General features: G+C 37.0%; 1 pseudogene; it reads right to left on the bottom strand.

The window, feature by feature from the left end:
- Window positions 1-7,611: 7,611 nt before the first annotated feature.
- On the bottom strand, window positions 7,612-11,455 carry LOC140712274 (endogenous retrovirus group K member 6 Env polyprotein-like; annotated as a pseudogene).
- Window positions 11,456-12,396: the final 941 nt, after the last annotated feature.

Here is a 12,396-nt window from a genome sequence, read left to right as displayed (position 1 = left end):
AATAACCCATGATAAAAAACTGGAAAGAAGCTATCTCTTAAACTGATTTAAGATGTTGGATTCAGCTCATAAAGTGAAACCTTTCTTTACGTTCAACAGGATGGAAACACTGTTTTTGTAGAATCCGCAAAGGGACATTTCAGAGCTCACTTAAATTCAGTCCAGTCTTTTAAAGAAGGCTGAAAATCTTGAGTTTGTTTATTTAAATAAAGAATTTTGTTTTGTAATTCATTGCAAAGAAACTGTTTTGTAATTCACTGCAAAGAAGCTGTTAAACTGTGGTAAAAACTGCAATAAAAACCACTAAGAAGCTGTTAAACTGCTTTGAGGTGTTGGATTCACTTCATAGAGTGAAACCTTTCTTTCCATTCAGCTGGTGGGAAAGACTCTTTTTGTAGAATCTGCAAAGGGACTTTTTGGAGCTCACTTAGGCCTAAAGTGAAAAAAAAAACGAAGATTATCCCATGACAAAAACTAGACAACATCTTTCTGTGAAAGTGCTTTGTGATATGTTTACTCAGCTGAGTTAAACTTCCTTTACATTAAACAGGTCAGAAACACTGTTTTTGTAGGATCTTCAAAGGGACATTTTGTAGCCCATGGAGGCCTATAGTGAAAAACCAAAAAACCTGTGATAAAAAGCAGATAAAAGCTATTTGTAAAACTACTTTTCCATATTTGGATACAGCTCATAGAGTGAAAGCTTTCTTTAGATTCATCAGGTTGGAAACACTGTTTTGATAAAATCTGTGAAGGGACATTTTGGAGCTCACTGAGGCCTATAGGGAAAAACTGAATATTCTGTGATAACCTATCTCTGAAACTGCTTTGTGATGTGTGCATATAGCTCATAAAGTGAAGCTTTACTTTACATTCAGCGGGTTGGAAACACTGTTTTTGTAGAATCTGCAAAATAACATTTTGGAATTCAGAAAGTCCTATAGTGAAAAACAGAATATCACATGATAAAAACTAGAAAGAAGCTATCTGTGAAACTACTTTGTGATGTGTGGATTCACCTCAAAAACAGAAACCTTTCTTTACATTCAACCGGTTGGAAACACTGTTTTTGCAGAATCTGTGACGGGACATTTCAGAACTCACTGAGGCCTATAGTGAAAAATGGAATATCATGCAACAAAAGCTAGAAAGACTGTCTGTGAAGCGACTTTGTGATGTGTGAATGCAACTCACAGAGATAAACCTTTTCTTTGCATTCAGCAGCTCGGAAACACTGTTTTTGTAGGATATGTGGTGGGATATTTCGGAGTCCCTGGAGGCCTATAGTAAAAAACCAAATATCCAGAAATAAAATCTATAAAGAAGCTATCTGTGAAACTGTTTAGTGATGTGAGAACTCAGCTCATAGAGTAAACCTTTCTTTACATTTAGCAGGTGAAAACAGTGTTTTTGTAGAATCTGCAAAGGAATAATATTTCAGAGCTCCCTGAGGCCTATAATGAAAAACAAAATATCCCATGATAAAAACTGGAAAGAAGCTATCCATGAAATGGCTTTGTGATATGTGACTACACCTCATAAAGTGAAACCTTTCTTTACATCCAGTAAGTTGAAAACTCTGTTTTTATAGAATCTGCAAGGGGACATTCCAAAGCTCACTGAGGCCTATAATGAAAAACAAAATATTCCATGATAAAAACTACACAGAAGCTGTCTGTGAAACTGCTTTGTGATGTGTGGATTCAGCTCACAGAATTAAACCTTTTCTTTAAATTCAGCAGGGTGTAAACACTGTTTCTGTAGGATCTGTGATGGGACATTTCAGAGCTCCTGGAAGCTTATAGTGTAAAAACTAATATCCAGCGATAAAAATAGAAAGAAGTTGTCTGTGAAATCACTTTGATATATGCGGATTCAGCTCATAAAGTGAAACCTTTCTTACATTAAGCAGGTTGGAAGCACTGTTTTAATAGAATCTTCGAAAGGACATTACAGAGCTCAGTGAGGCCTATAGTAAAAAACTGAATAACCCTCAATAAAAGCTGGAAAGAAGCTATCTCTTAACCTGCTCTGAGACGTTGTATTCAGATCATAGAGTGAAACCTTTCTTTACATTCAGCAGGTTGGAAATACTGTTTTTGTAGGATCTACAAAGGAACATTTTAGAGTCCAGGGAGGCCTATAGTGAAAAGCTGAATATCCCAAAATAAAAAGTCAAAAGATGCTATCTGTGAAATCGCTTTGCTATGTTTGGATACAGCTCATAGAGTGAAAGCTTTTTTTTTATTCAGTAGAATGGAAAGACTCTTTGTGTAGAAGCTGCGAAGGGACTTTTCAGAGCTCACTGAGGCCTATAGTGAAAAATTGAATGTCCTGTAACAAAAACTAGAAAGAAGTTATCTGTGAAACTATTTTGTGATGTGTGGATTTAATTCATAAAGCAAAACCCTTCTTTACATTCAGCAGGTTGGAAACACTGTTTTCATAGAATCTGCAAAAGGACATTTCAGAACTCATTGAGGTCTAAAGTGAAAAATCGAATATCCCATGATAAAAACTTGAAAGAAGCTATCTGTAAAACTGCTTTGTGATGTGTGGATTGAGCTTCTAAAGTGAAACATTTCTTACATTCAGCAGCTTGGAAGTTAAACCTTTTTTTTTCTTTCTTTCTTTTTTTTTTTGTACATTCAGTAGGTTAGAAACACTGTTTTTGTAGAATCTGCAGAGGGAGATTTCAAAGCTCACTGACTTCTATAATGAAAAACCAAATATCCCATGATAAAAACTAGAAAGAAGTTATCTGTGAAACTGCTTTGCAATGTGTGGATACAGTTCATAAATTGAAACATTTCTTAACATTCAGCAAGTTGAAAACTTACAGATTCTACAAAACGGTGTTTTTACAGTTAAATCCACACATCACAAAGCAGTTTCACAGACACTGCTAGAATCTATACTGTTTTTGTAGAATCTGAAAAAGGAACATTTCAGAGGTCACTGAGGCCTATAGTGAAAAACATAATATCCCATGACAAAAACTAGAAAGAAGCTACCTGTGAAATCGCTTTGTGATGCATGGAAACAGCTCACAGAGTCAAACCTTTCTTTAAATCCAGAAATTTGGAAAACTCATTTTGTAGCATCTGAGAAGAGATATTTCAGAGCTCACTGAGGTGTGTAATGAAAAACAGGATATCCTGGGATAAAAACTAGAAAAAACTATCTGTGAAGCTGCTTTATAATGTGTGCATTAAGATCACAGAGTTAAATCTTTCTTTACATTCAGCAGGCTAGAAACACTGTTTTTATGGGATCTGCAAAGGGACATTTCAAAGCTCTCTGAAGCCTATAGTGAAAAACAGAATATCCTATGATAAAATTAGAAAGAAATTATCTGTGAAACGGGTTTGAGATGTGTGGATTCAGCTCACAGAGTTAAATGTTGCTTTACATTCTGCAAGTTGTACACACTGTTTTTGTAGGATCTGCCAAAAGACAATTCAGAGCCCATGAAGGCTTGTAGTAAAAAACTGAATAAATCTCATGATAAAAACTAGAAAGAAAGTATCTGTGAAACTTCTTTGTACTGTGTGCATTCAACACATAAAGTGAAACCTTTATTAAATTGAGCAATACTGAAACACTATTTTTGTAAAATCTGCAAAGGGACATTTCAGAGCTCAGTGAGCCTATAATGAAAAACCTAATATCCTACAATTAAAACTAGAAAGAAGCTATCTGTGAAACCACTTTGTGATGTATTGATTCAGCTCACAGAATTAAAACTTTCTTTTTATTTTGTAGGTTGGAAACACTGAATCTGTAGAATCTGTGAAGGAATATTTTGGAGCCATTGGAGGCCCATAGTAAAAACCTGAACATTCCTTGATAAAAACTAGAAAGAAGCTGTCTGTGAAACTGTTTTGTGATAGGTGGATTCAGCTCTTAGAGTGAAACCTTTCTTTACATTCAGTAGCTTGGAAACACTGTTTTTGTAGAATCTGTGAAGGGACATGTCAAATCTCATTGAGGCCAATAATGAAAAAGCAAATATCCTGTGATAAAAACTAGAAAGAAGCGATCTGTGAAATAGCTTTGTAATGTTAGGATTCAGCTCACATACTTACAACTTTCTTTACATTCAGCAGATTGGAAAAACTGTTTTCAGGGTCTGCAAAGGAACATTTTGATGCCAATGGAGGAACGATAGTGAAAAAGCAAATATCCCATGATAAAAACTAGAAAGAAGCTATCTGTGAAAGTGCTTTGTGATGTGTACATTCAACCCATAGAGTGATACCTTTATTTACATTCAGAAGGTTGGAAACAGTTTTTTTAGAACCTGAGAAGGGACAAGTCAGAGCTCACTGAGACCTATAGTGAAAACCTGAATATTCCAAAATAACAAGTAGAAAATAACTGTCTGTGAAACCTCTTACTGATGTGTGGATTCAACTCAAAGAGTGATACTTTTCTTTACATTCAGCAGGTTTGAAACACTGTTTTTGTAGAATCTGCAGAGGGAAATTTTAGAGGACATGGAGGCCTATAGTGTAAAATTGAATATCCTATGATAAAAACTAGAAAGAAGCTATCTGTGAAATGACTTTTTGATGTGTGGTTTCAACTTACAACATTAAACCTTTCTTTTCATTCACCAAGATTGAAACACTGTTTTTGTAGAATCTGTGGAAGGATATTTTGGAGCTCACTGATTTATATAGTGAAAAACCAAATATCCCACAATAAAAACTACAAAGAAGCTATCTGTGAAACTGCTTTGTAGTGTGTGGATTCAGCTAGTAAGTGAAACCATCCTTTACATTCAGCAAGTTGTAGTATTTGCCAAGAGACATTTCAGAGTTCACTGAGGGCTATAATGAGAAAGTGAATATCTCTTGATAAAAACTAGAAAGAAGCTATCTGTGAAACCATTTTGTGATGGGTTGATTCACCTCACAGAATGAAACCTATTTTTACATTCGACAAGTTGGAAACACTGTTTTTGTAGGATCTGTGAAGGAACACTTCAAAGCCCATGGAGACCTATAGTGAAAAACCAAACAACCCGCAATAAAAGCAAGAAAGAAGTTATCTTCGAAAATTCTTTATGACGTGTGGGTTTAGCTCATAGAGTGATGCGTTTCTTTACATTCAGCAGGTTGGAAACACTGTTTTTGTAGAATCCTTGAAGGGACATTACAGAGGTCACTGAAGCCTGTAGTTGAAAACTGAGTATTCAATAATAAAAACTAGAAAGAAGTTATCTGTGAAACTGCTTTATGATGTGTGGATTCAGCTCACAGAGTTATATTTTCCATACAACAGGATTAAAACACTGTTTTTGTAGAATATGTGAAGGGACATTTCAGAACTTACTGAGTAATATAGTGAAAAATCAAATATCCCTCAATAAAGACTAGAAAGAAGCTATCTGGGAAACCGGTTTGTGATGTGTGGATTCAGCTCACAGAATTAAACGTTTCTTTACATTCAGCAAGTTAGAAACACTGTTTTGTAGGATCTACAAAGGAACATTTCAGAGCCCATGGATGCCTATAGTGAAAAAATGAATATCCCATGATGAAAACTAAAAAGACTCTATCTGTGAAACTGCTTTGTATGTGTGGATTCAGCTCATAGAGTGATACCTTTCTTTACATTCAACAGGTTGAAAACAATGTCTTTGTTCATATCTGCAAAGAAACATTTTGGAACTCATCGAGGCCTATAGTGGAAAACAAAATATCCCATGATAAAAACTAGACAGAAGCTTCTGTGAAACCACTTTGTGTTGTGTGCATTCTGCTCACAGTTTAACCTTTCTTTACATTTGGCAGGTTGGAAATACTGTTTTTGTATTATCTGTGCAGGGACCTTTGAGAGCTCACTTAGGTCTGTAGTGAAAAACAGAATATCCCATGATAAAAAAACTAGAAAGAAGCTTTCTGTGAAACTGCTTTGTGATGTGTGGATTCAACTCCTTAAGTGAAACTTTTATTTGCATTCAGCAAATTGGAAACACCATTTTTGTAAGATCTGGGAAGGAACATTTCTGAGCTCACTGAGGCCTATAGTGAAAAACTGAAAATCCTGGGATAAAAACTAGAAAGAAGCTATCTGTGAAACCACATCATGATGTGCATAATCAGATCACATAGTTGAAACTTTCTCTGCATCCAGCAGGTTGGAAACACTGTTTTTGTAGAATTTGTGAGGGTTCATTTTGGATCTCACTAAGGCCTATAGTGAAAAACTGAATACCCTGTGATGAAAACTTGAAAAAAACTATCTGTGAATTGCTTTGTGATGTGTGGATTCAACTCACAGAGTTAAACCTTTCTTAATATTCAGCAAGTTGGAAACACTGTTTTTGTAGTATCTGCGAAGAAACATTTCAAAGTCCATGGAGACCTGTAGTGAAAAAATGAAATACCCCAAGACAAAAACCAAGAAGAAGCTATCTCTGAAACTACTTTGTGATGTGTGGATTCAGCTCATAGAGTGATAACTTTCTTTGCAATCAGCAAGTTGTAAGCACTATTTTTGTAGAATCTGAAAAGGAACTTTTCGGAGGTCACTGAGGCCTATACTGGAAAACAGAATATCCCATGATTAAAACTAGAAAGAAGTTATCTGTGAAATTCCTTTTTGATGTGTAGATTCAGCTTACAGAGTTAAACCTTTCTTTGCATTCAACAGGATTGAAACACTGTTGTTGTAGTATCTGCCGAGGGACATTTCAAAGCTCACTGAGGTCTATAGTGAAAAACCAAATATCTCACTGTAAATACTAGAAAGAAGTTATCTGTGAAACTGCTTTGTGATGCGTAGAATCAGCTCACAGAGTAAAATATTTCTTTACATTCAGTAGTATATTGGAAACACTGTTTTTGTAGATTTTGCAATGGGATATTTTGGAGCCCATGGAGGCCTATAGCGAAAAACCAAATATCCCGTGATAAAAACTAGAAAAAAGCTTTCTGTGAAACTGCTTTGTGATGTGTGGCTTCAGCTGATTGAGTGAAACTGTTCCTTACATTCAGCAAGTTGGAAACACTGTTTTTGTACTATCTATGAAGACACTTTTTGGAGCTCACTGAGTCCTATACTGAAAAACGGAATATCCCACAATAAAAACTAGAAAGAAGCTACCTGTTAAACTACTATGTGATGTACAGATTCAGGCCACTGAAGGGGTGGCCTGCCCCTCCACACCTGTGGGTGTTTCTCGTTAGGTGGAATGAGAGACTTGAGAAAAGAAATAAGACACAGAGACAAAGTATAGAGAAAGAAAAGTGGGGTCCAGGGGACTGGCGCTCAGCTTACAGAGGACCCACGCTGACACCGGTCTCTGAGTTCCCTTAGTATTTATTGATAATTATCTTTACCATCTTAAAGACAAGGGAGTGGCAGGACAATAGGATCATTGTAGGGAGGAAATCGGCAGTAAGATATATGAACAAAAACCTCTGTGACATGAATAAGTTTAAAGGAAAATGCTGTGCCTTGAGATGCATATGCAAACATCTCCATAAACCTTTTAGCAGCATTGTTTCATCTCTTGCAAGGACAAGGTTGGGGGTAGGGTCACAGATTAACAGCATCTCAAATACAGAACAAAATGGAGTCTCTTATGTCTACTTCTTTCTATATAGACACAGTAACAGGCTGATCTCACTTTCTTTTCCCCACATTTCCCCCTTTTCTTTTCAGCAAAACCACCATTGTCATCATGACACCGAGATTACATACTTCACAAAGTAATAGAATATCACAAAGCAAGTGGAGGCAGGATGAGATCACAGGATGGTGTTAAAATTAAAATTAAAAATGAAATTTTGGGCATGCATAGTCATTGATAACATCTTATCAGGAAATAGGGTTTGAGAGCAGACAACCTGTCTGACCAAAATTTATTAGGTGGGAATTTCCTCGTCCTAATAAGCCTGGGAGCGCTACAGGAGGCCGGGGCTTATTTCATCCCTTCGGCTTCAACCGTAAAAGACGGCACACCTCCAAGGGGGTCGTTTATAGGCCTACCATCAGAGCACATTCTCTTTCTCAGGGATGTTCCTTGCTGAGAAAAAGAATTCAGCGATATTTCTCCTATTTACATAAGAAAAGAGAAGAAATATGGCTCTGTTCCATCCGGCTCACCGGCGGCCAGTTCAAGGTTGCCTCCCTTGTTCCCTGAACATCGCTGTTATCCTATTCTTTTTTCAAGATGCCCAGATTTCATATTGTTCAAACACACATGCTCCACAAACAATTTGTGCAGTTAAGGCAATCATCACAGGGTCCTGAGGTGACATATACCCTCCTCAGTTTACGAAGAAGATGATGGGATTAAGAGATTAAAGTAAAGACAATAAGAAATTACAAAAGTATTAATTTTGGAGAACTAATAAATGTCCATGAAATCTTCACATTTTATGTTTTTCTGCCGTGGCTTCAGCCAGTCCCTGAATTCAAGGTCTCTGACTTCCTGCAACATTCTCCCTCCCTTTTCCTCTATATAAATGTGCCATGGCGATGAAGGCTTGTTTGTTCTCTCGATTCTGACGCAGGATTCTTCGACTGGTTTGGCACACTAAAAACAAACCGATTAAACAGAGACACATAATTCCGAAATTTACTGCAGTAGACTTAATCCAAGTCATGCAGTTTAATCCATAAAGATTTTTGCCACTTGATCTAATGCCTCAGCTCCAGGCACAATATTTAAATGACTTTGAGAGGCTTCAAAAATTTGTTCTTTTAATTTAGAAATGTCTAAAGTGAGATTATCTTCTCTTCCCTGTAGATGGCGTCTAACCATGTCCCAGTGATGTTTAGACTCATTATAAACTTGGGGTGTAATACAAAAATCTGACGTATTCCAGTCATACTGTAACTGGAAACGATGTTCCAAGTTCATGAGTCTATTTCCCATCCAAATGACAGTTTGTCTAAGATCATTTATTTGATTTGCCAATTTTTGATCGATACCAAATTGTGAATTCCACGGCCTTGTGGAATTTTTTTGCCAATTGTCAACAAAGCTTACTGTCTGAACAGAAGAGTGCAATGCAACTCCTGCCACAGTGGCTGTAGCTGTGACTGCAATTAATCCCATAATCACTGCAATTAAAGTAAAAATGAATCTTTTGGATCTATTTAAAACGCCTTTTAATACTTCAGTCAAAATATGGATGGATGGTGAGGTCTCCCATGGTCGGTCCATGGACACAGCGATCCACACGCCTTCTCTTGCTCTCACTAGCAGAATACGGTCCTGCCAATCAAAAGTCAAAGCAATGCAACTAAACAATCTGCAATTTTCACAAGTTATAGTTTGGGAGTCTGGTTTAATAACTATATTTCCTATGACTAACATATAAGGGGGTTTTACACAACTTTGTAAAGGAACTGTTAGACTGGAATTTAGGTTGATAGAGTAAAATGGTTTATAATCTCTTGTTTCTATAGTTTGATTTCCAGACCAAATTCTAAGGTGGTATGAAGCTACAGTAAGCCTCCATAATTCTGGATGTTCAGGACCAAAAACAGGACTTATTATTTTCTGGTCTTGGAGTAGAGATTCCCTTTTCTCCCCATATCCAAGGGTAGAAAGACTGTAATTTTTTGTGCTTATGTTTGTCTAAATTTTCTGTTAAGTCACCATCAACAGTTGGACTCACTAGTGCACTGGGACAGAATTGAGTTTGTCCTGTGCAATTGTGGTAGAATTGACCTCGAGGTGCCCAATCTATAACAGTTCTGAATGTATTGTTTTGTAATATCACCACACTATCGGCCACACATTCTTCCCAAAATAAATCTTTTGATTCTTTGGAAATCTCCTTGGGGCAAGGTTTCCCTTTTGGCCTAAATTTTAATGATCTTTGATAAGAAAAGTCTTGTAAATAGTTTACCTGTGGTTTGAGTGACATTCCGCTTATCATGTGATAAGTAAATCTACTGGTGGGACTGACAGTAGGTACTTCTACCAACCAATTTTGAATAGCAGGCATTAAACATCCTGGTGCTCTCTCTAGGCAAATAGGAGGATAACTATACCCAATGGAAATATTTATCATCATTCCTTCTTCCTCCAGTTTGGCAGGGCAACGATCATCTGTGGGACCAGGTACCCACACGCTATTATTAACATATACTTCAATAGGATTATCCATCCATGTAACTGCCCGAATTAAGGGCGGGAAAGCCACATAGGCCCAGTAGGTATAATTAGCTGCAGCTGCTCCTGCAGGCATGGGGAGACTTACCACCGTTGATATAATCATTAAAGCTGTAAGCAGCATTTTCCCTGGGGTTTGTGTCACCTTTGTGCTAGCTAGGCTTTTTCCAGCTAACGGTGTCAGCTTCTTTAACTGTGCCAGGTCGGCAGCTCCGCCTTCTTGGTGCGTGGTGACTTCATCTGTTCTTTTGATATCACCTCTTGGTTCATCTTGCGAGTCAATGGTGCTCGATTGCGGTGTTTCCGTCTCTGTGGAGGCGCTTTTCTTTGCATCTCCGATGGGTTCACTGTAGAACTTCAAATGTCTAGTGGGTATCCAAACAGGAAGCTGATTTTCTCCTGGTGAAACACAAGCAAAAACCTCTTCCCCAGGTTATCACCTTCCCTATTTCCCATGTCTTATTTTTGTTGTCTTTCCACCACATCAGTTTTCCTTCATGTGGACTGTTCTTTTTACCAGTAAGATGTTGTTCTGCAGAAGTAGTAGTCTGATTTCTATAAATGTTTAAAAAATTTAAAGTATAGAGTGGTAGATTAAGCTGCATCTGAGGAGTGGTACACTCCTTACTGTCTCCCCCTTTTTTTGTTTAACTAACTGAGTTTTGAGTGTTCTATTAGTTCTCTCAACTATGGCCTGTCCTTGGGAATTATAAGGAATTCCTGTTGTATGTGTAATATTCCACTGATTTAAGAATTTTTGGAAAGCTTTACTACAATAACCTGGTCCATTGTCAGTTTTAATTTTTCTGGAACTCCCATTACAGCAAAACAAGATAATAAATGTTTTTTAACATGGGAAGTACTTTCTCCTGTCTGGCATGTTGCGCATATGAAATGTGAATAAGTATCAACTGTTACATGAGCATATGATAATTTTCCAAATGAAGGTACATGGGTAACATCCATTTGCCATAATGCATTAGGACACAGACCTCTGGGATTAACTCCTGCCTCTTGAGTGGGCAGGTGTAGTACTTGACACTGTGTGCAATGTTGTACAATATCTTTTGCCTGTTTCCATGTGATATCAAATTTGTTTTTTAACCCTGCTGCATTTACATGAGTCAGAGCATGAAGTTCTTGTGCTTTTAAGAATGCAGAGGATACCAGTAAGTCAGCTGGTTCATTTGCTATAGTTAAAGGTCCTGGTAAATTAGTGTGTGCTTGAATATGAGTAATATAAAATGGGAAATTCCTTTTTCTTACAGTTTGTTGTAATAAATTGAACAGCTGGTTTAACTGACCATCCATGCTATATTTAATTAGAGCTGTCTCAACATCCCTTGTAGCCTATACTACATATGCAGAATCTGATATAATATTAACAGGTTGATTAAAATCTTGTAACACTGTAATGACTGCAACCAACTCTGCCCTTTGAGCTGATTGATATTGAGTTTTGATTACTCGCTCCTTTGGCCCTGTGTAAGTTACTTTTCCATTGTTGGAACCATCAGTAAATACTGTCAGAGCATTTTCTAAAGGTTCATGTCTGGTAATATTAGGTAAAATCCAAGTAGTCAATTTTAAAAACTGAAAGATTTTTGTTTTTGGGTAATGATTATCAATAACTCCCACAAAATCAGCAAGACCAATCTGCCATGCTTAAAGGAACAACTATTTTGTCTGGGTCATTACCACACAATTTTATTATTCGTAATCTTACCTGAACAATTAACGTAGCTATTTGATCCAAGTACAATGTAAAGTCTTAATTGTACTGTGAGGAAGGAATGACCACTCCACACGATGAGTATTTTGAACAATGATGCCTGTTGGAGAATGTGTAGTAGCAAAAATAAAAAGTTGGAGTGGGGCTAAAGGATCTATTCTACTTATTTGTGCTGACTGCATTTTTTCTTTCACTAATTTAATTTCTTTTGTTGCCTCTGGGGTTAATATTCTTTTTTTCTTTTTTATTTATTTATTATTATTATTATACTTTAAGTTCTAGGGTACATGTGCATAACGTGCAGGTTTGTTACATATGTATACTTGTGTCATGTTGGTGTGCTGCAGCCATCAACTCGTCAGTACCCATCAACTCGTCATTTACATCAGGTATAACTCCCAATGCAATCCCTCCCCCCTTCCCCCTCCCCATGATAGGCCCCAGTGTGTGATGTTCCCCTTCCCAAGTCCAAGTGATCTCATTGTTCAGTTCCCACCTATAAGTGAGAACATGTGGTGTT

The sequence above is a fragment of the Chlorocebus sabaeus genome, chromosome 8 (assembly GCF_047675955.1).
Source record: "Chlorocebus sabaeus isolate Y175 chromosome 8, mChlSab1.0.hap1, whole genome shotgun sequence".
Classification (NCBI taxonomy): domain Eukaryota; kingdom Metazoa; phylum Chordata; class Mammalia; order Primates; family Cercopithecidae; genus Chlorocebus; species Chlorocebus sabaeus.
This window is presented reverse-complemented; position numbering and strand designations above follow the sequence as displayed.